Below are 26,263 nucleotides of genomic sequence, written 5' to 3'. Positions count from 1 at the left end.
AAGCAAAACCCTGGGGGGAGACCCACTAGTTTCCCCAACACAACCACCAAACTGGCTATTCAGACACAGGCCTGAAAAGGCACCTGCTGCCCGGGGGTTGCCCACCGCGGGAGCCAAGCCGCAGGCAACTGTCACCTGGCGCCATTTCCCTGTGTTACCTGAGTCAGGTGAGTCTGGGCAGGTGCTGGGCCTCTCTGCCTGGCTGCTGCAATGAGCTGGATGAGAGCCAAGGCACCGAAACTGAGCCCCAACCAAGTGGTGGCTTTAGAGGCAGGCAGGCAGGCAGGTAGGTAGGCCTCCGGTTCAGGAATTCAGCAATCAACTTCCTCTAGGTGGGACTGTGCTGCCCCCTCCTCAAGGAGCACAAACATCGCCTGGGAGCGCTCCTCAGCACAAGAGCCTCTGGCCAGCTAGGGCCACTCCTGAGTAGAGATAGCCTGGCCATAGGAGTCAACTCCTAGGGGCAGAGGGAGCTTCTCTCCTCCAATAAAAGATGTGAGGGGGCTGCCCCCCTGTTAATGGGTAAAAAAAAAGGTAAAGGGACCCCTGACCATTAGGTCCAGTCGTGACCGACTCTGGGGTTGCGGTGCTCATCTCGCTTTCTTGGTACATCTTCCGGGTCATGTGCCCAGCATGACTAAACCGCTTCTGGCGAACCAGAGCAGCGCATGGAAACGCCGTTTACCTTCCCACTGGAGCGGTACCTATTTATCTACTTGCACTTTGACGTGCTTCCGAACTGCTAGGTTGGCAGGAGCAGGGACCGAGCAACGGGAGCTCACCCCGTCGCGGGGATTCGAACTGCCAACCTTCTGATCAGCAAGTCCTAGGCTCTGTGGTTTAACCCACAGCGCTACCCGATTAATTGGTATTGCCATTCATATGGTGCGCATGCATCATGTCATGTGATCAGTTATGTGGGGCATGGCCCACCTGAGTGCACCCCCCAAAATTTATTTAAGTTGGCACCCCATGCTCTGGTAACCTCCCAACCAGATAACAACAACAACAACAACAACTTTATATCCTGCCCTCCCCTGCCGAAGCCGGGCTCAGAGAGGCTAACAACAATAAAACTAACACAGCATTCTAAAATCAATTCATTTTAAAATCAAATTAAATTACAGTGGTGCCTCGCAAGACGAAATTAATTCGTTCCGCAATTCTCTTCGTCTTGCGGTTTTTTCGTCTTGCGATGCACGGTTTCCCATAGGAATGCATTGAAAATCAATTAATGCGTTCCTAGGGAAAACGCCTTCATACCAGGTCCGGGGACAGTCTGTCCCCGGACCTCTTCTGAAGGCTGGGGGGGGGGGACAAGGGCTTTTCTTCCCACCCCCAGCATTTTAAAAAACCCTGGGACAGCGGAGGACTTCTCCGCTGTCCGGGCGATCTTAAAATGCTGGCGGGCGGCATTTTAAAATCGCCCCGGACAGCGGAGGACTTCTCCGCTGTCCGGGGCGATTTAAAAGCCCCTGGGAAGGCAGGCAGGGGGGACAAAGACTTTTGCCCCCCGCCAGCCTTCAGAAGAGGTCCTGGACCTCTTCTGAAGGCGGGCGGGGGGCCAAAGTCTTTGCTCCCCCCCGCCTGCCTTCAAAAGGTGTCCCCTGCCCCCCGCCCGGCTTCGGAGCACCGGGAGAAGCGATCTCCCCGCAGCCCCTTGCTGCAAAAGACGTCGGGGGAAGCGGGGAAGCGAAGCGCTTCGCTTCCCGCTTCCCGCTTCCCCCGGACCTCTTCTGAAGCAAGGGGCTGGGGGGAGATAGCGATCTCCCTGCAGCCCCTTGCTGCAAAAGACGTCCGGGGGAAGCGGGGAAGCGAAGCGCTTCGCTTGCCGCTTCCCCCGGACGTCTTTTGCAGCAAGGGGCTGCAGGGAGATCGCTATCTCCCCCCAGCCCCTTGCTTCAAAAGAGAAGACCCGCTGTCCCCGGGGCAAGCTTCATTTTGCGAAGCAAGCCCATAGGGAAATTCGTCTTGCGAGGCAACTCGAAAACGAAAAAACCTTTCGTTTTGCGAGTTTTTCGTCTCGCGAGGCGTTCGTCTTGCGGGGTACCACTGTAATGGCAGAAAAAAATTTAACAGCCGCGGAGAAGGAGAAATTTCAAGAAGAGACAGGATTGACACTTGTTAAGAAGGTGAAATACCTAGGGGTTTATTTGACATCAAAAAATTTGAACTTGTATAAGGACAATTATGAAAAATGCTGGTCAGAAATTAAAAAAGATCTAGAAATATGGTCAAATTTGAAATTGTCAATGTTAGGCCGAATTGCAGTGATTAAGATGAATGTATTGCCTAGAATGTTATTTTTGTTTCAAGCCTTGCAGATTCTGGACAAGATGGATTGTTTTAAGAGGTGGCAGAAAGATATTTCGAAATTTGTCTGGCAGGGCAAAAAGCCCAGAATTAAATTTAAAATACTGACAGATGCTAAAGAAAGAGGGGGATTTGCCCTGCCGGACTTAAAATTGTACTATGAAGCAGCAGCGTTTTGCTGGCTGAAAGAGTGGATGCTCCTCGAGAACACAGACATTTTGGATTTGGAAGGTTTCAATAATGCATTTGGTTGGCATGCATATCTATGGTATGATAAAATCAAGGTGCATAGGGCCTTTAAAAACCATATTGTTAGAAAAGCATTGTTTAATGTCTGGATAAGATATAAAGATCTGTTGGAAAACAAAACCCCTAGATGGGTGTCACCCGTGGAGGCTAAGGCATTGAAGAAACTCAATATGGAGGTCGGATGGCAGAAGTATTGGGAAATCTTGGAACAGGAGGGAGATAAATTGAAATTACAAAGTCATGAGAAAATGAAACCTAAAGTACAAAATTGGCTTCAATATTACCAAATAATGGAGATTTTCAAACAGGACAGGAAAATTGGCTTTCAGGTGGAAAAATCAAAATTAGATACTGAACTGTTAGAACCTAATTCTAAGAATTTGTCAAGAATGTATAATTTGCTGCTGAAATGGAATACACAAGATGAAACAGTCAAATCGGCTATGATTAAGTGGGCACAGGACATTGGTCATAACATTATGTTTGCTGACTGGGAATGGTTGTGGAACACCGGTATTAAATTCACGGCATGTAATGCCTTAAAGGAAAACATTATGAAAATGATCTACAGGTGGTACATGACCCCAGTCAAGCTAGCAAAAATCTACCATTTGCCTGACAATAAGTGTTGGAAATGTAAAGAAACTGAAGGTACTTTCTATCACCTTTGGTGGACATGCCCGAAGATTAAGGCTTTCTGGGAAATGATATATAATGAAATGAAAAAGTTACTTAAATGTACTTTTCCTAAAAAACCAGAGGCCTTTCTCTTGGGCATTGTCGGCCAATTGGTGTCAAAGAAGGACAGAACTTTCTTTATGTATGCTACAACAGCAGCAAGAATACTTATTGCAAAGTATTGGAAGACACAAGATTTACCCACCCTGGAAGAATGGCAGATGAAAGTGATGGACTATATGACATTAGCTGAGATGACTGGCAGAATCCGCGATCAGGGAAAGGAGACGGCGGAAGAAGAATGGAAGAAATTCAAGATCTACCTTAAGGACTATTATAAACTTGATGAATGTTAGAATGTCGAGGTTTGAGTAAGAAAGGGATACAGCGATATAAGACTAGGTTGAAGAAAGGACTAAGAGGACAGAGGACTGACAGATATATTCAGAGTTGCTAAAAACTTTTGGACATTGGGATGCAGAAAGGGGAGGTATGGGGAAGTCTGAGAAACACGGTTTATGAAAAAAAATGTTATGAAATTATACGTGTTTGTATGTCTTTTTATATGTTTGTATTGTCTTTAAAAATTTTGTAAAACCAATAAAAAATTTGTAAAAAAAAAACCAAATTAAATTAATGGCAACCATTGGGCTAGAGTTCTATGAGGATTACAGAAGGAGGGGGTCAGACTGTGCCTTGGCCAAAGGCCTGGTGGAACAGCTCTGTCTTGCAGGACCTGCAGAAAGATGTCAAGTCCCACAAGGCCCTAGTCTCTTGTGACAGAGCGTTCCACCAGATTGGGGCCACGGCTGAAAAAGCCCTGGCTCTGGTTGAGGCCAGCCTAACCTCCCTGTGGCCTGGGACCTTCATGATGTTTTTGTTTGAAGACCGTAAGGTCCTCCATGGGGCATACCAGGAGAGGCGGTCCCGTAGGTACCAGGGACCTAGGCCGTATAGGGCTTTGAAGGTTAAAACCAGCACCTTGAACCTGATCCTGTACTCCACCGGGAGCCAGTGCAGTTGGTATAGCACCGGGTGAATGTGATCCCGCGGCGAGGACCCCGTAAGGAGTCTCGCCGTGGCATTCTGCACCGGTGGAGTTTCTGGGTCAGTGTCAAGGGCAGCCCCACGTTGCGTGAGTTACAATAATCCAGTCTGGAGGTGACCGTCGCGTGGATCACATTGCAATGTGCCCTTGGTGGGGCCCCGATTGGTGCAGAAAGTTTATGACAAAGGAGAGAGGCATGTGTAGGGTTGGAAGGGACCCCACGGGTCATCTAGTCCAACCCCCAGAAAGGCAGGAATCGCAGCTATGTGTCATTGTCGCTCATCGAGTCTTTCACACTTACGCAATAAGCCAAGCCTCATGAGGTCACCGTTTGTTGCTATTAATGCTACAAAGGCAAAATAAAAGATAAGAGCGTCCTATGGGATCCAAATAACCCCAAAGGAAGGGTGCTGGCCGCCCTATTGCCTGCCAGGTTGCAGTTCCACATCCCATTTGCCCCTCCCCTGCAATGCGCAGCACAGGAACCCCACCAGTCACAGTAAGTCAGCCGGCCTGTAAATCCCTGGAAGAGCCACATCTGCGCAGATGCGCTGCAGGGGAGCAAGCAGCCATCGGATAAAACGCGAGGTAGCAGCAACTGCAGCGGGAGCCTTGCGGCCTGCTCTGAGCAGCTGCTGAGCCAACCCCCTGGATCAACCCCCACCCCACAGCAGGGCTATTCAGGAGCCAGCTGCAGGAAGCAGAGACTGGGCCTTCCAAAGGAAAAATCCTTGCAGCTTTCCTTTGTGGCATTACACGGTTTTAAGCTTATTTTAACATAACCTGCTCGGCAAGGTAGAAAAGCAGTAGACAAAAATAGCTTAAATAAATAATCACAGCACCGTGCGGGTCTCCGATGAAGGGAGTCCTCAGGCTGCTAATCCAGATGTTTCAGACCCTGATAGGAAGAGGGTGATTCATCCCAGCCACAATCCCCACTGCCCTGGCAAAAACCATGAATGGGTCCTTTGGGCCACCTGCCAAGGCCAGGGCAAGGGCATTCCTATGTTTACAGTCACCACCTTCTTCTTGCAGAAGCCGAGAGCTGGGGTGGGCTTTGGCTCAAGCAGCAGCTCCCAAGGAAAGCACGGATCCTGACTCACCTCCCTGAAGGAGGAGGACTTCCTTGCAAGCAACGCCTCTTGCTCGGGGAAAGAGGGCAAAAGATCGCGAAACCAAACCCAGACCTCTTGAGCGCAAAGGTCGGCAACTATATCACTGCATCCCGGAAAGGAGCCGGCTGGGTTTTGGCCCTGGCAGTAAGGGATCTGTCTCCGCAAGTGGGTTGCAGGGAAACAGCAAGCAAGCGGGTCTCTCACAGCTGGCCAAACGCCAAGATGTCTGGGTGATCCTCAACAGGAGTTTTATGAATGGCCAACAGCCAACAACTTAATTCTATCACAGCCTATGCTATCTGCCTTTCAGTCCCTCCTTCCGCCTGCCTCTCCAAACACCCACAGCTATAAAAACTCAGGATAAGATAAGACCCCTTGCAGCTGGCCGCCTGACAAAGTGGGACTTCTGAGAGCTGATATCATGGCAAAGGGTTAGCTATGTCTTTAAGGTGCCCCACAAAATTGGTTGCCTTTGGAGACACGCCGCGAGTTGCCATCTACTGAACAACTCTTCCTCCCTTCGGACCTGGAAGACAAGCTGAAAACTTGCTTCCGCTCAATCACTGTTTTGGTTTTCTGAATGCAGGCAGCTGGAGGAGGGTGGGGACATAATGAAGACCTTCATTTATCTCAGCCAACACAAGGAAGTCCCAAGGTGCTGAGACGCAGCAGCAACTGGCCTCCTTCATGCGGCCGCTTGGTTTGCTGCCAAAAGCTTCCACAAGGCAACCTGAGCTTCTGCTGATATTGGACGTATTTTGGGGGGAAACACAGCAATACACCGTATTTTTTCGCTCCATAAGACGCACCTAGTTTTGGGAGGAGGAAAACAAGAAAAAAAAAATATTCTGAATCCCAGAAGCCAGAACATCAAGAGGGATCGCTGCGCAGCGATCCCTCTTGCTGTTCTGGCTTCTGGGATAGCTGTGCAGCCTGCATTCACTCCATAAGACCCACACACATTTCCCCTTACTTTTTAGGAGGGAAAAAGTGAGTCTTATAGAGCAAAAAATACAGTAATAATAATAATTTATTATTTATACCCTGCCCATCTGGCTGAGTTTCACACACCACCAACTCAGCACTGAACTGACACTCCTTTAAATCAGAACAGGAAGTAGACATTTTTGAAAGTTTGACATCCATTTATTGAACACGGAGGCGAAGGAACTCCCAGGGAAAAACATTCTTGGATAACGTACTTAGGAAAGACACCTGTCTGGAACTAGGGTGCTGTTTTTGCAATGCTACCACTTTCTCCTCATACCCTTCCTTGATTTTTCCTTTCTTCTCTTTATTGCTGTTGTTATTGGTTGTTGCGTATTAGAAACACAAATAAAAGCAGTTACAAAAAAAATATGATAATAATAATAATTTATTATTTATGCCCATCCCATCTGGCTGGGTTTCCCCAGCCACTCTGGGCGGCTTCCAACAAAGTACAGTGGTACCTCGGGGTAAGTACTTAATTCGTTCCGGAGCTCCATTAGCCGAGTCTGTAACCTGAAGTGTATGTAACCCGAGGTACCACTGTATTAAAATACAGTGGTCTGTTAAAGATTAAAAGCTTCCCTAAACAGGGCTGCCTTCAGATGTCTTCTAAAAGTCTGGTAGTTGTTGTTCTCTTTGACATCTAGTGGGAGGGCGTTCCACAGAGCGGGTGCCACTACCAAGAAGGCCCTCTGCCTGGTTCCCTGTAACCTCACTTCTTGCAGTGAGGGAACCGCCAGAAGGCCCTCGGCGCTGGACCCCAGGGTCCGGGCAGAACAATGGGGGTGGAAATGCTCCTTCAGATATACCGGACCGAGGCCGTTTAGGGCTTTAAACAAATGCTCCTCCTTTGTTACACAGACCAAAGTGCTGCTAAAAAGAAATCGCTGCTTGACTCTGGAAGGACGCAGAACCACTGATGTGCAGGGGAACCAGAAGGACCTAAGAGGAGCCTACTGGATCAGGCCAGTAGCCCGCCTAGTCCAGCATCCGGTTATCGCAGTGGCCAACCAGATAGAAACATAGAACTGGAAGGGGACCCCAAGGGCCATCTAGGCCAACCCCTTGCAATGCAGGAATCACAACTAAAGCCGAGGGCCATTTTCACAGATGCCCGTGGGAAACCTGCTCTCCTCTCCTGATGGGGCAATCTGGCAGTTGCTCTAAAGGAACCAGACGTTCAGAGCCTTGGGGACTTTGGACCAACTCCTCTTGCACGCTGCCTCTGCTGGGGAAGGGTCTGGCCTGCCCACCCCAATGCAAACAAGCTAGATGCAAAAGGGCAACTGCTCTGAGTCTTGAAGCGTACGAGGCTGCAGCGTTCCCTCTGCAGAGAAGGCGGCCTGGCAGACAAGCCCCCAAATGTTGCACCCTTACCAAAAGAGACCCCAGAGGAGCAAGAGGGTCCTATGCCGTGGCAGAGAATGTCGCTTGTGAAATGGTCCCCAGCATTCGTCCTAAGGGCGATGGCAGGATCCGAGCCAGGAACTGACAGCAAGCTTTGCCCTCTCCTGAGCAGTCCACAAGGAATTAGGTGGTAGGCTTCTCAGAGGGAGCCAGGTACTCTCAGCACCCAGGGCAGGCCCATTTGACACAAAGGAATGACCCCCAGCACACGACCCACTTCTTAGAGGAGGCTGAGGGGCCCACCAGCAGCCAGCCAGGAAGATGTCCTTGCTAGTGGACTTTCCTACAAAAAAAAAAAACCCATCGCTGTTGCTCTCTGTGCCACTTCAAACGCGACCAGTTTCCCACATAGAAGCATGGGGAGGTTGTATCCATCTGAGTTCTTTCCATTAAAATTAATGGACCTAAACTAGCCACATGCATTCATTTCCATGGGTCTAGTCCGAGAATGTTATTAGTGCTGGACGCAAGCCACTGTCTGTGGAGGGCTTGGAAAAAGAACAATTGTTTTGAAGGACTGGACGTGTGTGTAATTGGAGAGTCCTCAGGACAAGCTTTTTACAAGCAGAAAATTATTTTCGTTTCTGCCAATTGAGAGGCCATTCTGACATGGTCCAGTGCGTGGGACTCTGTCCTGCGTCCAGAAACACGGGCTGCTTCACGTGCTCTCTCTCGCACAGCATTTTCCGTGACGGAAGAGCCTTCCTGATGGAGCTGCAGGTCATCTGGTCCTCAGCATAATAATAATAATAATAATAATAATAATAATAATAATAATAATAATAGTAATTTATTATTTATTCCCAGCCCCTCTGGGCGGCTTCCAGCAAAGTATTAAAATTCTTTCAGCACCGGGGGGGAAAACATTTTCTGTCACTACAAGGAAGCACAAAACTATTTTGCCACCTGGTTTCCTCAGCCCATCTATCTCCCAATGCCTCGGACACCCTTCCACCCACATAAAAAAAAAACAAAAAACAGATATAGTTCTTATTGAGAAAAACAAAAAACCCACAAGCATAGCAGTTAACCAATTACAAGCTGCATGTCTAGTGACACAACAGCATACAAAAAGATCTTTATTTCACCCTCTCAAAAGGCAAAGTGACGCAAGCTCTGCCGTCAAGTGCAACACCTGTCAGATATATCAGTTAGGCCGCAGTCGCCATAACAGAATGTTGATTCGCCAGGGGGTTGGACTAGAGGACTCTCAGGGTCCCTTCCAACACTACAATTCTGTGATCTCAGCTACATTGCCTGCCTGTAGCTTGCTCTTACAACAAGGGAGTCCCAGAGTGCAAGAAGGAGAATACACACAGTTGAAATGGAAATGGTATTAACTATGGACTACTGGATTCAATGGGGCTTAATCCCAGGAAAGTAGAAGTGAGTTTAGCTGAACTGAGTGGGGCTTACTCATGCATAGAATTGCAGTTGGCTCTCTGAGTGGGGAAGGAGATGCAACTTGACTAGTAAATTACATGAATTAAACTTGTAGAAAACAGATTATATTGTTAATCGTATGCAAGTTTAATTAGTACTTTTACTAAATCTTCTCTTGTAAATTTTAAATTTGCCCCTAAAACTGCATAGTACCTTAATATATTCTCCAGAAATCTTTAATGGTTTAGTTGAAGCATGCTATCATTGAGTTAATTTTCATATAATGACATGCATCAAATTTAGATTTTTTTGTTGCTGTTCAATATGTTCCCAGATTGTTTGCATTCACTATGACTCATCACTGTATTTTGGATTGTCCTGGACCTGAATACCACCATTTGGTATTCAAGCCCCAAACCAAAGTCCTGTTTGGATGCATTTTGGCTTGCCTGCTGATGAAAGTGATTATTTCATCAGTACGTGGTGATTTAGACAGCTAACTTAGCAGCAGTTGCCAGGACATTACCATGTTCGCCTCTACGTAGCTCCATCTTATTTCAGATATCAGTATATCGTGGTGTTTAGCTGGCGATATATCACGAAGTTGAAAACCAGGTATCGCCCAGCGCTAGCAATAAGGCTAAGAAGTTGACAAAATAAGGCCTCCTTAGTGGTGGCAAAAGTCAAGTAATCCTCATCAGCATGGAATGATTCTGCCATTTGCTGTCTTGTTCTGCTGGGCAAAAGCACAGAGCAGGTGCAAATGCCCAGATGACGACATGGAGCCAGAGAACAGCCCCCAGCCAACAGAGTCACCCGGGAGAGGCGGCAGGAGGGCCTCCCAGGCTGTAGGTTTACAGTCTGTTCCCATGCAACACCTGATGGGATGCAAGACAGAGAAATGGGTTTCACCTGCCAGCCTCAAAAAGAAGCTGGCTTCCCTCATCTCTCCCTCTCCAACCTCTGCTTAAAAACCTCCAAGGAAGAAGAGTTCACCAACGGAGTCCCTTCCACTGTTGAACAGCTCTCACTGTCACAAGATAATTCCTGATGTTTAGTCAAAACTTCCGTTCTGGTAACTTGACGCCATTGTTTTGGTCCTCGCCTCCCGAGGAGGAGTAAACAAGCTTACTTCATCTTCCATGGGACAGTCCTTGAGATATTTGAAGGTGGCTCATATCTCCTCTCAGTCTCCTCTTCTCCAGATGAAACATATCCAACTCCTTCAACTGTTCCTCATAAGGCTTCGTCTCCAAACCCTTGATCATCTTGGTCACCCTTCTCTGCACACATTCCAGCTTGTCAACATCCTTCTTAAACTGTGGAGCCCAGAGCTGGATACAGTATTCCAGGTGTGGTCTGACCAAGGCAGAAGAGAGTTGGACTATGATTTCCCTTTATCTGAACACTAGACTTCTGTTGATGTTTCTTAGAATAGAAATAGTGGTGTGTCCCGTCCCCGTCCCCCCCGCTGCATCACATGGTTGACTCATGTTAAGTTTGTGGTCTCCTAAGAACCCTTGATCCTTTTCACACGTACAGTACTACTGGCAAACCAGCTGTCCCCCATCTTATATCGGCGCAGCAATTCTTCCTTACATTTGTCCCTATTGCAATTCATTTTGTTAGTTTGGGCCCCTTGTTCAAGTTGTTTTAAGGACATTGAACAGCAATGGGCCCAGGACAGAACCCTGCGGCACCCCATTTGTCTCTTTTTCCCAGGATGACAAGGAACGATTAATGAGTACTCTTTGGGTTCAATCAGTCAACCAGCTACAAATCCACCTAACAGTTACCTTGTCTAGCCCACATTTTACTAGCTTCTTTGCAAGAATATCATGGGGGAATATGTCAAAAGCCTTACTGAAATCAAGATACACTACGTTCACAGCATTCCCCTGATCCACCAAGCTTGCAACTCTATCGGGAAAAGAAACTAGATTCATCTGACATGACTTGTTTTTGAGAAAACTATGCTGGATCTTAATCACAGCATCATTTTCTAAAGGCTCAAACCGATCTTTCTAGGACCTTTCCTGGTATCAATGTTGAGCTGACTGGTTGGTTGTTATCTGGGACTCCCCCCCCCCCTTTTCACCATTTGCCCACCTCCAATCTGTAGGGACCTCACCTGCTTTCCAAGAATTCTCGAAGAATGATAGAAGCTCTGAGATTAGATCTGCAAGCTCCTTTAGCATCCTTGGGTGCAGCTCATCAAACTCTGGAGATTTGAATTCATTTAAAGTAGCTAGGTGTTCCCTTACTACCTCTTTTCCTATCTTGGGCTGCAGCTCCCTCCTTACATCACTGATTCTGTTATCACCAGGTTGGGCATCACGTTCCTTTTGGGTGAAGACAGAGGCAAAGTAGGTGTTGAGCAGTTCCGCTTTCTCTCTGTCACCCGGTAGCATTTCTTTGTCTTCTCCGTGCAGAGGAACTGCTACTTGCTTGTTCTCCCTCTTGCTTCAAACATAGCTGAACAAATCTTTGGTTATTATTTTTAACCTCTCTCATTCTGAGCTTTGACCTGCTTGTTGTTCTCCCTGCAACTATTGCCTACTTGTTTATACTCTTTATTTGTGATTTCCCTTTTCTTCCCTTTCTTATACATGCCCTTCTTAAATCTCAGCTCATCTGTAAGCTCCTTATGCAGCCATACTGGTTTCTTTAGATCCTCTTTTCTTTGTGGTTGAAATTGTCTATGTTTGTGTCTTCAATATTTCACCTTCCAAGAAACTCCCATCCAACTTGGACCCCCTTCTTTCTAAGTATTTCTGATCATGGGAACTCACCCAGTAGTTCCTTAAGCTTTTTGAAATTGGCTTTCTTAAAATCCGCAGTGTGTGTCCAACTACACGCAGCTTTCCCTTGCCTCTGTATCATGAAACCAAAGAGGACATGATCACTTCCTCCCAAGATTTCCAGTTCCAACCTGTTTCAATAATTTGGGGACAGCAGCTGTAGCACTAGGTGAGTCTTGGGGGCTTGAGAAGCTGGAAGCTTAACTCAGAAGCCCAGACCTGCGCCAGGCTAATTTTCAGGGATCAAAAGAGACCCGCTTTGCTAAAGGTCACATGGGAAAGCTCCCAGGAGAGATTTGCCTTCTTCACAGGAATGGAGGTCCTGGGAGAAGGAATTGGCAGAAGCTCTCTCTCTGCTATTAAACAACCTTGTTCCTGCAGCCTGCCATTTAATTAAGATCTACTTATCTTCAGCGCGAGAGAGATTGCTTGCTACATTCCTGGAACTCACCATCGCAGGCTGCCTGCTAATGTGGACGTTGGCGGACGCGTTCCCACTGGCAGAATACCAATCAAAGACAAGCACATCGAACCTCAGTCCCTCCTGCATCCGACAACAATTGACTGTCGGATGCAGGAAGGCCTTGGAATGGAGGGGAATTGCCAAGGCCCTCGGAATGAAACCCAACTGCTGAAGCCAAAATCCAGTCTGCAGAACGGGGCACCTTTTGCCACTCGCTGCCACCAAGCAGATCTGGATACTGCCAGGCAAACTGGAAAGGAGAACCTGCACCAAAGGCCTCACAACCTAGAAGGGTCAGGAAGGAGGAAATGGGACTGGGTATAAACTCCAGTTTCCAGGCCCCAAACCAGGGCATCACCCACCAAGGAAGACTCCCCAAGATACACTGAGCTCTGTGGCTTTAAGAGCTGCCCTTGGAGACCTTGGAGGCCAACATGTCCATGTGCAATAGAAACACAGGAAGCAAAGTACCGTATTTTTTGCTCTATAAGACTCCCTTTTCCCCTCCTAAAAAGTAAGGGGAAATGTGTGTGCGTCTTATGGAGCGAATGCAGGCTGCGCAGCTATCCCAGAAGCCAGAACAGCAAGAGGGATTGCCGCTTTCACTGCGCAGCGATCCCTCTTGCTGTTCTGGCTTCTGAGATTCAGAATATTTTTTTTCTTGTTTTCCTCCTCGAAAAACTAGGTGGTCTGGTGCGTCTTATAGAGCAAAAAATACGGTAAAACTAATGGTCCATTTGCCTCAGTGCTGTCTACACGGACTGGCAGCAGTGGCTCTCCAGGGTTTCAGCCGCAGGAGTCTCTTCCAGCCCCACCTAGAGATGCCATTGGGGATGGAGCCCGGGACCTTCTGAGCGCAAGGCAAGTGGCCCCCCACCACTGATCTACGGTGGTCCTTCCCCAACAGAGAGGCACAGCACAAACAGTTGTGATTAACAGGAGTCAATCAAAGGGCTGTGATTCGAAGTTCAAGCGCCTGCTTTTGGGAAAGCTAGCACCAACCCCCCATGAGCTGACAGGGAAAAGAGAAAGCTTTGCTAAGGGGGGGTTGACGCCAGATCTTTTGTGGGTGGTTTACAGATTGATGGGCCACAGCTCAGTGGCAGAGCTCTCAAACGCAGAGGAAAGTGGGGGAAGGAACACTCTGTAAGGCATCAATCGCAGGGGGCAGGAATGAAAGAAATCTGATGGGGGGGGAGAGAGAAAATTCAGCAGGACACGAGTTTTAAAGTCTCTCTTCTTCTGCTCAAACCCCCCAGATCCCCACACAGAAAAACTAACCACGCATCCTGTGAGCTCAACTGCAGCATGCCTCCAGAGAAGATTTCCGCCGCGAACAGAAGGTGGAATTTGCAAGAACCAAGAGTCCAAGTTGAAAACAGCTTGTGAAGCTCTTGGAAACAGAGGTAGCCGTGCCAGAGCACCGGCACCCTGAAGCTCACGTCTCCACTGGAAGCCCCCTGCAATCTTCTGCAGGGCAACCGGAGCTTCGGTTTGACAGGGAAAAGCATCCCACAAGCGACCTTAAAGACTTTATTAATATTATTATTACATTTTATTTATACCCCGCCCTCCCTAGCCAAGACCAGGCTCAGGGTGGCTAACACCAGTATAAAACAATTGATTGAAATACAACTTAATAACAAGATTAAAATACAACATTAAAATCAGCCTCATTTCAATGGAAACTCAAATCAAAAACTTTTTTGGGGGGATGAAAACGTAGTCTTCACCAAGGCCAACTGTCCAGACTGGTCCTACGTGGGCCAGAAAAGCCAGGGAAGTCCCCAAACAGGAGTTCCATCACAGAAGGAGAAAGGAAAAAGGAAACAGGAAAGAGGGGAAGGGGATCAAATTGATTCCAAGCCAAAGGCCAGGCGGAACAACTCTGTCTTATAAGCCTTGCGGGAAGAAATCAGATCCTGCAGGGCGTTCCACCAGGCCAGAGCCAGTGTTGAAAAGGCCCTGGCTCAGGTTGAGGTTAATCTGACTTCCTTAGGGCCCGGAACCTCTAGGGTGTTACTATTTATGGGCCTTAAGGTCCTCCGTGGGGCATACCAGGAGAGGCGGTCCCGCAGATACAAGGGTCCTAGGCCGTGAAGACTTGCAGATTTATGTGGTGGTCAATGACTTCGAATGTAGCGGTGGCACGGAGGCAAGAAGGACCTGACTGGCTCAAGAAGACAGCAAAACTGAAGGCAGACTCTATTTCCACCATTCTACCTTAAACAGGTCAAAGGGGGCGGGGGAGACAAAACATAGATGCAAGAGGGTGTTATTTTCTCAGTAAATCCAGACTTTCATCCAGGTAAGGATCCTGCCTTGGAAACTACCCTCAGAGGTGCCTTTTGACAGGCGAGTTCAGCAGCAGGGAGTCAATACGGATTAGCCTGCAGCAGCTCCCACCCGATCTGGGAACTGCTGAGATGTAACCTCTGCACAGGTTCCCCTTCTTCCCTACAGAAGTAAACACTGGTACAGTGGTGCCCCGCAAGACGAAATTAATTCGTTCCGCAATTTTTGTCGTCTAGCGATTTTTTCGTCTTGCGAAGCACGAAATCCCATAGGAATGCATTGAAAATCAATTAATGCGTTCCTATGGTCAAAAAAAGTCCAAACAAAGCCAAATTTGGTACAACAACAGTTTATTAACTGCTCTTTAAAGTCACACATACTGTAAAGAGCAGTTCAAAAATTGAAGGGAAAATAAATTAACTTTATAAACAAAACATGTCTTTGTTTTTAGACAAAGAAAACAAAGTCGCGAGACGTTTTCGTCTTGCGAAGCAAGCCCATAGGGGAAATTCGCCTTGCGAGGCAAATCGAAAACGGAAAAACCTTTCGTCTAGCGAGTTTTTTGTCTTGCGAGGCATTCGTCTTGCGAGGTACCACTGTACTTACTGTAAGTTCCTTCTCTGTCGGGAGAAAGGCGGATTTCCAGCTTTTGGAATTAGCCGGGTGCCAGTCGCATTTTGAGAGTGTCAACTGGCCTTTTGTGACAGGATGGAGATGTCCAGGCGCCAGCCACCCTTGGCACCTGGCTTAGCACCTCCACCTGCCTGGTCTGCCAAGGCACAGTGGCAGCAAAAGGCTTGTCATTTTTTTGCTGCCATGCGAATCAGGTCTTTGCAGGGTAGCGCGCTAGCAAAAGACAGATCTTTGCTGCCATGCTACCCTCCAGACACCGATTGACCCACAGCAATTGTTGTTGTTGTTATTTTGGTGTGGGGCTGCCTGGTCTGGTAGTGGGGCAGCAACCAAGAAAATGTGGCGCCTAGCCATTTTGTTTTGGCACCCACAACCTAGGTCCCAGCAGCCACATGGCTCCTAGCATTCCATTCCCATTTTCTAACACTGGGAGTCTCACCCATCCTGACAGGCCTTGCATAGCAGACCCTCACTACAGGGAGGGTGAAGGCCGCAAGGGACCCTCAAGGCAAGGTGTGCACAGGGATTCTCGCTGAATTGCCCCCATATTCCTTTACACATTAATATCCTTTTTGCCCTTTCTTTGCTGCCTTTTCTTCTATACCTCTTTTAACTCTTAAGTTCAAGCCTCTCCTGCGTTTTACTTGCACATGAAGCGAACTGGGAGGCGGCCGTCCAGCCCACTCTTGCATTTCATCTTCCTGGCAGTAGAGTGAAGTGGGTGGTGGTAGCCCACATGCTCAGGCTGTTCCTGGCAGCGGTGTCTGCACAAGAGAACGGCCCAATGGATGGTTGCCCCAAGGGTTGTGTGTGTCTCCTCTTTCTGTCTCACTCAGTGGGGCAAGGGCAGCCCAGGCAATCCATGCACCACAAAGGTTTTGCTTTATTAAGGCTCCTGTCGCAAGCGCAGTCCCCTGCCTTGCTCCCGATCCGAAAGGGATCCAGACCCCCAGAACCCTGAGGGTCCAGTCCCATTTCACTAGGTCCCCATTCTACAACCCCTCCTCTGAATAATGAAGGCACCTCGCCAGGGGCAGCAGCCCTTATGGGTGGGTCTCAAACCCCGCAACTTCTAGGAGTTTATTGCAGTCGCTGGGGGGGGGGTCACAGCAGGAGCACACGACAACCATGCAAACATATGGCAAAAGATTACGAAATGCACCCCCAAATGCAAGCTTCCTGGGTCTTAGAAAGTGGAAGGTACCTGGACCACTGTATGCACTGTTTTGGGGAATTGCAAGTGGGCTTCCCAGGAAAGGCATCTGTGAGAACAGGATCCTGCACTAGATGGGCCTGATCTGGCAACGGCTCTGCTTATGTTCTTAATAGGACGGAAGGTAGAGATCCCCACAGAAAAGGGAAAGCATGGAGGTGGTGTCTCTCACACCGGAGAAGGGGAAGTGTGACTACCCCACACAAAAGAAATATTTTGGGGAGAATTCACTGATTTCTAACCCTGTCTCCCGTGAACCATTTTGGCTATAAAATTGGGAGTTTGATCCCAGGCAACCAAGGGGCAGCCGCGTGCAGAGGCAGGATTCAGGCAACGTATTAAGACTTCCGAGCTACAGACAATCCCTCACCGCCCTGCACCTTCCGCCCATTTCACTTTCAGGTGCCTGCAGCAGGAATGTTTGGGAGGCAAACACTGCAGGGGAGTGGCTGTTTGCTTAAGGACAGCTACCCCTGCCTGGAGAGTCATTTGTGTACCTTTAGAACAAACAGAAACTCTCCCATTTGGACTCTCTGGCTTTGTTCCTCTTAAAGGCAGGCTGATGCTGACCCAAGCCTGGGAGCACACCTCACTCTCAACAAGTGCTAACTTTAGGCCTCGGCGACAGGAAGGCATCCGAATTCTCCCCACGCTTCTGAGCTGAGCTGGACAACCGTTTCCGACACTTGGGCACACCTGTGTGTTTGTCCTGCTGGACTTACACCTATTTCACACGCGGGAAACCGTATTTTAAGTCTACGGAACCGGACACTGCAGGCGACACAGCAAACGTTTCAGTAGCCAGTTTTGCACCGGTCCCCATTCATGCCAACCCTCTGGCCTTTTCCCCACTGCACCTGAAAGTCTAAATTGTAGGGGTGATATGCAACTGGCCTTGCCAGGTGAAAGGGGTCCAGATAAGGAGGGTTTTTTGGTTGCTTTCAGCCCAGTGATTCTGGAAGTTCCCTAACAAAGGCAGCAACAGAGGAAGCCGGCACCTGGCCTGGCCTGGCACTACTAAGGTCCAGGTCTGGGCAACAGACACGGTCCCAGGCCTCACTGTGAGAGCAGGGTGCTGGCTAGATGGCCCTCTTTGGCCTGACCCAAGGACCCTCTCTGGGTCTTCTTAAGGACTTAGGACACCTGCGTGCTCCAACTGCATGCAACACACACCTGCAAGACTCGCATGCCAAACACGGAGTTGTTCACATGCCCATCACCACAACATGTACAGGCCACCACCACAGACCAAGCACACAGCCAACCCCCAGTCTCCTCTCCCACATAAACACAGAAGCAGGCACCCAGGATTTCAAAGACTAAAACTATCCCCGCACTTGCTCTCTTCTGGTGCACCATTTCCAGGCCCTTATCAGACCCCTGTTTATTTGCCTTCCCTTCCCTGGTAAACAATCCCAATCTTCCCAGACACTCCCAGGATTTTCTGCAGCCCCTTCTAAGAGCCACTTTCCTCCCCGGCATCCAGACAAACAATAGGGGGGTTATTAAGTCGGTGTCTGACAGTACCCTGCCCCTAATGCTGCAAATCCCCCTGCTCTCGGTTGCTGCCTCCGCCTCCTGGTGCAGCTGTTCCTTGCAGAGAGTATAATGGAGCCAATACCTTCAGGCAAAGCGAGCAAGTTTAACCCCCCCCCCTTAAATGTCATTTTTGTCTGTTTGGATTCAGCTTCTCTGGCGACACATTGACCCTTTCACTGGAGATCCACCCCACAGAGAAAACCCAGAGCTGTTTGTAAAAAGGGGGGTGGGGGTGGGAATCACCTATGCAGTCCGAACAGCCTCAGCCCCAAAGTTCACACGGCTAATGCCATCTGGAAATCAGTGTCATGTTTTGGCAGGTCAGCACAAGCGAGATTAGGAAGAGGGCCCGCTGCATTCCTCACTAAATCTCTCTCACAGCACATCAAACTCTGTCCCCTTTGTAGTCACCAGTCTACCGACATTATGATAAAGCCCGGCCAAAGTCACCATGGAGGGTGACTTCATGCCAAGTTCGGGGCTGGAGCAGAACAACTGCTATTCCTCTGGCAGCCAGAGAGCCACCCAACTTCCTGGAAGGAAAGCGTGCACCTTGGCCAGGCGGATGCTAGACAGGAGACCTGGCAGGCTTCACCCATGCCTCCAGTGCAACTCAAACCAAACTGCACCCCTTTGCCAGGAGGGGAGAGAAAAAATGTCAGCATGAGAAGAGAGAATTACACAACTTAGCCCTCCTCTTCAAAGATGGGTGCTGGGAGAGCAAAGGCAAGCATCTCCCCCTATGCCAACTCGTGCCCCACGGTACAGATTGGAGAGATGGCAAACAAAACCCAAACTGGAAATTGAGGCTCCCACCCCCCCTCCACCAATCATGTTTTCTCAGGCAGCATCAGACCCGGCCTGAATAGGCGATTGTCTGCAAAATTAGGTCAGGAAAGCCCTGCAGAGGCTCCCACTGGGGAGAAGCTGGAGCTGCTGCACCAGATCCCACATTTCGCAGTTGCTGGGGGCGGGGGGGGGGGAGAGGAGAGCTCACGGAGCCAGGCACTCAGCCCACGAGTACAAAGCTGCCCGGAGTTGGCGGGTCTTTGGGTGGGAGAAACGGGCCAGATGCAAAGTCAGCAAGGCAGATGGACAAACAGCTTGCGGAGCTGAGCAATTGATGGGAAGGGCGCAGGCATGGGGGGGGGCGGACCGGGGGCGCAACTCCGAAGCTCTCCTGGGGGTGGCTTCGCTTTCGCCCCGGGACACGAGGAAAGCCATTCCCTTGAAAGAAAGAGCGCTCAGGGATGCCCTGCTTCAGTTGCGATTCTTGCATTGCAGGGGGCTGGACTAGATGGCCCTTGGGGGTCCCTTCTCAACCCGAAGCCCCCGAAGCGGGTCCCGGGCGTGTTTCCTGCCCGCCGCAGGAGCTGCCCGGCGCCCCGCCCCCTTCCTCCAGGGACCGCCCCTTCCGTTCCCCCGGAGCCACGCGCGCGCCCTCCTTGCTCCCCCCACCCCCCGCATCCCCGGTAGAAACGGGGAGCGAAGAGAAGCCCTCTCGCGCGGGGGCCGCCGGGAAGCGTAGTCCCGCCCGCGCCGCCCTCCCTGCGGGGCACGAGCGAGCGGACTACGGCTCCCAGGAGGCCCCGCGCGGCCCCCGCTGTGTTCGTGCGGCGAGGCGGGAGCGGGGACCGGAGCGGCGGGAATGGGGGGCGACGAAGAGGAGGCTCTGAGGGAGAGAAGGCGCCGGGGCTGAGGGGAGACGAGTCCGGGAGGCGGCGGAGCAGTCGAGGGAGAGAGCGGAGGGCAGTCGCGGCAGGTCCCTTCGCCTTTCCCCGCGTGTGTCCCCCCCCCCGTCCCCAGGGGGCGAATGGCGGCGCCCAACGGTCGCTCTGGGACGAGGCTGACGAGGCGCGCGCGGAGGGAGGGAGGGGGGTCGAGCGGAGGCGCGGACTCACCTGGCGGACGAGGGAGGGGGGAGCGCGAGGCGGCGTCGCGAAGGAGCGAGGAGAGGATTCAGCTGCTCTGGCCGGGCTCGGCCGCGCTCACTCGCTCGCTCGCCCAGGGGAGGGCGGGGCCACGGGAGGAAGCTCCGCCCCCCTCGCCTCGCCTCTTCGCGCCGCTCGAGGGGGCCGGGGGCGGAGTCAGAGCGGAAGCCCCGCCTTTTCCTCGCCTCTAGTGGGTGTCGGAGGAGGAAGCGCGAGCGGAAGAGGGGGAGGAGCCGTAAAATGGAAGCCCCGCCCTCCCGCCGCCGGAGCTCGGGCCGGGTTTGCTCGCTCAGGGAGAGGGCGGCGCCGCCGCGGGCAGCTCCGCCCCTCGGCTTGAGGGGCCACCGCGCGTCTTAAAGGCGCAGGGCTTCTCTGAAGGCGAGAAGGCGAGCCTCGTGGGGCGGGAAGCGTAGGGTGGCAGGAATGGCCCTGGCTCGCCTTCTCCTCCGTGCTGCGGGGGATCCGAGGGAGAGGCTGCCCCTGACCATGTGCAGAGTTCCTTCTGCGGCCGCAGCCCCTCTGCTAGGCTTCCCCGGGAAAGACTCGCTTCCCAGGGCGACCCTGAAGCCACAGGAAGAAAGTGGGTCTTAAACACGGGGAAACGGGCGGAGTGAATGTGCACGTGCGAATCCTGTGCATTAGCCCACTTAAGGCCATGACTGGAGGGTTTCCTTTAAAAACACAAATCCTACCCCCAAAACCGCCCCCAGCGCCCCCTTTTCTGCCATACTCTGCCTGCAGCTGTTTATCCAGACTCCAGCCTTTCCCTTGATTTGTGAGGACACGCTGCCCTACTCCAGGCACTCGTAAGGCGCCAAACTAGCATTCCCAGCCCAGCTGGAAAGGGAAGGAGCTTTGCACCCAGGGCAGAAATCCAGGCACCTGCAACAGCCGCTGCCTCTCTGGTCTAGGTGAGGGCAGCTGTGGCCACACCTGAGCACAGCCAGGTGATCCTCAGTCCGGCTTCAACCCTAAAGGGGCTTCAGAACCACCACCAAAGGAACACAACTGAACAGCAAAGAGAACCTGCACAAACGACGCTGACACAAAAACCCACACATACATTAAGCAAAGTAGAAATATCGCCTCCTGACCCAACCCCCACCCACCATGGCCCCCTCCACCTCTCCCCCCCCTTTTCGTCCTAATGTAACCTTAAGCCTGTGGGTCCCCAGATGTCGAACTACAACTCCCATCAGCCCTAGCTAGCAAGGCCAGAGCTCAGGGATGATGGGAGTTGTAGTCCAACAACATCTGGGGACCCGCAGGTTGAGAACTGCTGCTCCAGACCAACCACAATTGGACACACACCCCGCAGGCGTTGACATTGGAGGCCTGCGCTTTGGGCAAGCTGTGAGGTGGCCAAGGGCCCAATTAGGGCTGCCTGGAGAAACGAGCTCATGGGGTCACGACTGGACAAACGCCAGTTCCCTTGACCTGAAGCGAAATGGGCTCCGTAGCCCATAGTCTCCTTTGACTGGAGTCAACCGTCCAGGGGTCCTTTATCTTTACCTTTACCTGCTGCTATCACCACACAGTTCAAATGCCGGTGCAGCCACATGCATTTGCATAAGGCAGCGGTTCCCAAAGTGTACAGTAGAATGACCCAGGTGGGCACTGAGAGGCAAGTGGGGCGCACGCTGCAGGTGCAAATAACTTTCCAGACTTTGAAAAGCTGGTCTCAATGGATCAAATCCACCAATTTTGTTGAATAGATTAAACTAAATAGTTTTAATTGGATTCTCAATAAACATGCAATTGATTTGTTACTGTGTGGATAGTGGGTGATACAAACTGCTATTCCAAATAATCCTTTTTATAGGGTAAGGTGGGGGGCACTGGCAAGGAACTTAGGGAACCAGGTAAGGTAAAGGACCCCTGACCATTAGGTCCAGTCGCGGCCGACTCTGGGGTTGCGGCGTTCATCTCGCTTTATTGGCCGAGAAAGCCGGCGTACAGTTTCTGGGTCATGTGGCCAGCATGACTAAGCCGCTTCTGGTGAACCAGAGCAGCGCACGGAAACGGTGTTTACCTTCCCGCCAGAGCGGTACCTATTTATCTACTTGCACTTTGACGTGCTTTCGAACTGCTAGGTTGGCAGGAGCTAGGACTGAGCAAAGGGAGCTCACCCTGTCACGGGGATTCGAACCGCCAACCTTCTGATCAGCAAGCCCTAGGCTCTGTGGTTTAACCCACAACGCCACCGTGTCCCTTTAGGGAACCAAGCAGGCCCAATTTTTTTTGCAAACAGCTGGCACAAGGTGTCCCCATGGGGCATGTGAACGGTGTGTGTGTTTCTGATTGGCTGTGCATTTGTCAGGCAGCTAGGCATGCCTCTTTTAAAGAGTTGTTTTCACTAATATTTATATTGTTTTATTCTCTGTAAACCAAATATAAATGTCATGAAATAAATTATACACCCTGTGTCCTGAATCACCTGTGGCTTCCGCTCTAAGCTCCCTAACAGCTTCCTCTCCCAATGCAGAGGAATTTCCTACTTCAACAGGGAAGTTAAAATCTCTCCACTGCCTGCGCCACCATGCCTTTTGGACTGATCCTGGCGTGCAACCCTGGGAGGGGGTGCAAATCCAGTTCTGCAGGTTCCGTGATGGGCTGGCTTCCTCTTATCGGGAGCCGATTCCACAGGCTGCATAGCCTGTTACAATATGTGTGTCTGAACCCATGTCTAGCACACACTCCCAAGAGCCTTAAGACCTTTTGCTAGAGTTGTAATGTGTGTCTGTTAGGAATAATATGTGTTTATCCTTAACCAGCGCACATATATTTAGTCACCTTCATGTAATAAAACAACCTGCCTTTATACCTCTTGTGCAATAACTTCCTGGGGCATCAGGTTACAGTAAACACATATTCATAACAAACACATGTTACAACTCTAGTAAAAGGTCCTAAACTTCTGTTTAGCCTGGAAAAGAGGAGACTGAGAGGTAAATGAGAGCCATCTTCCAGTATCTGAAGGGCCGCCCCATAGAAGATGGAGCAAGCTTGAGTCCCAAACAAGCAGATTCAAATTGCAGGGAAGAAGAACCAGGTGTGCAGCCTGGGAGTCATTTTGGACTCACAGCTGTCCATCGAGGTGCAGGTTAATTCTGTGTCCAGGGCAGCTATTTACCAGCTCCAACTGGTACGCAGGCTGAGACCCTCCCTGCCCACAAACTGTCTCGGCAGAGTGGTGCATGCTCTAGTTATCTCCTGCTTGGACTACTGCAACGCGCTCTACGTGGGGCTACCTTTGAAGGTGACCCGGAAACTGCAGTTAATCCAGAATGCGGCAGCGAGACTGGTGACTGGGAGTGGGCGCTGGGACCACATAACACCGGTCCTGAGAGATCTGCATTGGCTCCCAGTACGTTTCCAAGCACAATTCAAAGTATTGGTGCTGACCTTTAAAGCCCTAAACGGCCTTGGTCCTGTATACCTGAAGGCGCGTCTCCACCCCCATCGTTCTGCCCGGACCCTGAGATCCAGCGCCGAGGGCCTTCTGGCGGTTCCCTCACTGCGAGAAGTGAGGTTACAGGGAACCAGGCAGAGGGCCTTCTCGGTAGTGGCGCCCGCCCTGTGGAACGCCCTCCCTTCAGGTGTGAAGGAAATAAGCAGCTATCCTATCTTTAAAAGACATCTGAAGGCAGCCCTGTTTAGGGAAGTTTTTAATATTTAATGCTGTATTGTTTTTAAAACTCTATTGGGAGCCATCCAGAGTGGCTGGAGAAACTCAGCCAGATGGGCGGGGTATAAATAATAAATTATTATTATTATTATAAACATTTCATTTGAGTTTTGTAAGTCTTGTAACAGGTGGAGGAAAGAAAACACTGGCTGGAATGGAGGAGAAAGGGAGAAACTGATGGCTCTTGCCTGGCAAATTTTACCCAATGCAAAGCTGTACAAAGACCGAAAGCCAGCAAACTTTTACTTCCAAGCATCGCTGGTGAAATAGCTGATATCGCCTTACCTCCTTTGTTTCTTATGGGCTTGTCTGCCTGCAGGGCGCTGGAATGCAGTACTGCTTACAAGCAAGGGAAGTCCCAGCAGGTTTGTTGTTTCACCCTGTGTCTCATGACTTCTGTTGTCTGCCCAAACAGGCCAGCCTATGGGGTCTTGTGGAGCTGCTGCGTTCATTCTCTGCCCGCCCCTGGTGAAGCAGCCAAGTTTTCTGCTGTGCCATCAAGACACTCGAGTTTCTTCTACCTGCTACAAGGAAATTGTGGGAGCTGTCTGGCAAAACGTGACCAATCACTTTCCTCACTTTAGCTGCAGGGGAAGAAAAAGCAGAATTTCCACCCTGATTAAAGGAATCCTGTTTTGGATCCTCTTGCTTACCAGACTCCGCCAAAAATCACCCAGAAGCCTCCATGACACTAGAGTTCATTGAGCAGCCCTAGACTGCACTGAAGCACATGGTGTGAATTTGTTTATTTAACCTTCCGTTGGTGCCAGTATTTATTTCTTATAATTGGCTAATAATAATCATCCATGACCACCTTGGCTCTTAGTAGAGTAAAAGAAAATATGGATTGCTTTTGAAACCAAGTCTTATGAGGAACGGTTGAAGGAGCTGGGTAGGATTAGCCTGGAGAAGAGGAGACTGAGAGGAGATATGAAAGCCATCTTCAGATATCTCAAAGGCTGTCCCGTGGAAGAGGGAGCAAGCTTGTTTTCTCCTGTTCTGGAGGGTAGGACCAAACCAATGGCTTCAAGTTGTAAGAAAGGAAATTCCAACTGCACATCCGGAAGAACTTTCTGACAGAGCAGTTCGACAGTGGAACAGTCTCTCTTCCAGAGACTGGAAGAAGACTGGAAGAAAGTTAAAGACTATTTACAGAAATATTGTAAAATTAATGAATGCTAGAAGGATGTTGGATAGAAACTAAGCGGTTTCCAGCTGTAATGCTTTAAGAGATAGGAAAAAAGGTTTACAAAAGGGTAAAAGCTTAATGGTAAGGATTTGCTGAACTAACAAACTGAAGTGGAATACAAAAAAGGGAGGTACGAGGAGGTCCGGGGAAATAAGTGTAAGGAAGATATGTTATGGAAAATCAATGTGTTTTTAACTTTTTATTTTGTATGTTTCTTTTTATTTCTCATTTTTACTGTTATACTTTAAAAACATTAATAAATATCTTTTTTTAAAAAAAAAAGACAGTGGAACAGTCTCCCTTGGGAGGTTGTGAACTCTCCGTCGGAGGTTTTGAAACCAGATGTTGGATGGACATCTGTCATGGATGCTTTATCTGAGATTCCTGCATTGCAAGGGATTGAACTAGATGACACTTGGGGTTCTATGACTCTATGGAACGTCTGAAGAAAACTCTCTACTCACCCCAGGAGAGTAGCTCTATATGAGCCAGGTAACAAGGAAAGAGAACAATCCTGCGTGCCCTGGGAATCAAACCACGAAGACATTAATTGCAGGTGTGGAACACGACCCAAGGGATAGTTTGCAGAACCCGGGAGCGAAATCCCCATCTCTTCCTGTGCCTGCCCTGTAGTGAAGAAAGCCTGAAGGCCTATAACAAGTCCACCAGCACTTTCACATGGACACAGGGCACCTGCTCAGAAACCATGCTCAGCTCTTGAATGCCTGCTTAGCAGCAGAAGGTGGTGCTGGGATCACCAAGTCCTCCTGCCAGCTTGCCTAACAAGCCCAATGCGCTCCAGGGCAATGTGTCCCACAGAGAGCAAGAGAGATATAAACCAGCTTCCTCTGCATTATAATAATAATAATTTATTATTCATACCCCGCCCATCTGGCTGGGTTTCACCAGCCACTCTGGGTGGCTTCCAACAAAACACTAAAATACAATAAGCTATTAAACATTAAAAGCTTCCCTAAACAGGGCTGCCTTCAGATGTCTTCTAACTGTTTGGTAGTTATTTATCTCTTTGACATCTGGTGGGAGGGCGTTCCACAGGGCGGGTGCCACTACCAAGAAGGCCCTCTGCCTGGTTCCCTGTAATTTGGCTTCTCGCAGTGAGAGAACCGCCAGAAGGCCCTCGGCGCTGGACCTCAAGTGTCCAGGCAGAATGATGGAGGTGGAGACGCTCCTTCAGGTATACTGGGCCTTTGAGGCTGTTTAGGGCTTTCAAGGTCAGCACCAACACTTTGAATTGTGCTCAGAAACATACTGGGAGCCAGTGTAGGTCTTTCAAGACCGGTGTTATATGGTCTCGGCAGCCGCTCCCA

General features: G+C 50.0%; 2 protein-coding genes across 2 annotated transcripts in view; one reads left to right on the top strand and one right to left on the bottom strand.

The window, feature by feature from the left end:
• SIPA1L3 (signal induced proliferation associated 1 like 3) overlaps positions 1–20,156 on the bottom strand; it is a 108,341-nt gene extending 88,185 nt beyond the window's left edge. The window contains exon 1 of the mRNA XM_083516103.1: positions 20,029–20,156. The gene's annotated coding sequence lies outside the window, so the exon portion shown is untranslated. The remainder of the gene's footprint in view (positions 1–20,028) is intronic.
• The window catches only part of WDR87 (WD repeat domain 87), a 175,658-nt gene that overhangs the window by 117,590 nt on the left and 31,805 nt on the right, over positions 1–26,263 (top strand). The gene's annotated exons all lie outside the window — the stretch shown is intronic.

The sequence above is a fragment of the Podarcis liolepis genome (genome assembly GCF_965112155.1).
Source record: "Podarcis liolepis genome assembly, chromosome: 7".
In the NCBI taxonomy this organism is placed as follows: Eukaryota; Metazoa; Chordata; class Lepidosauria; order Squamata; family Lacertidae; genus Podarcis; species Podarcis liolepis.
The sequence above is the reverse complement of the archived record's forward strand: the minus strand, read 5'-3'. Positions and strand labels throughout refer to the sequence as shown.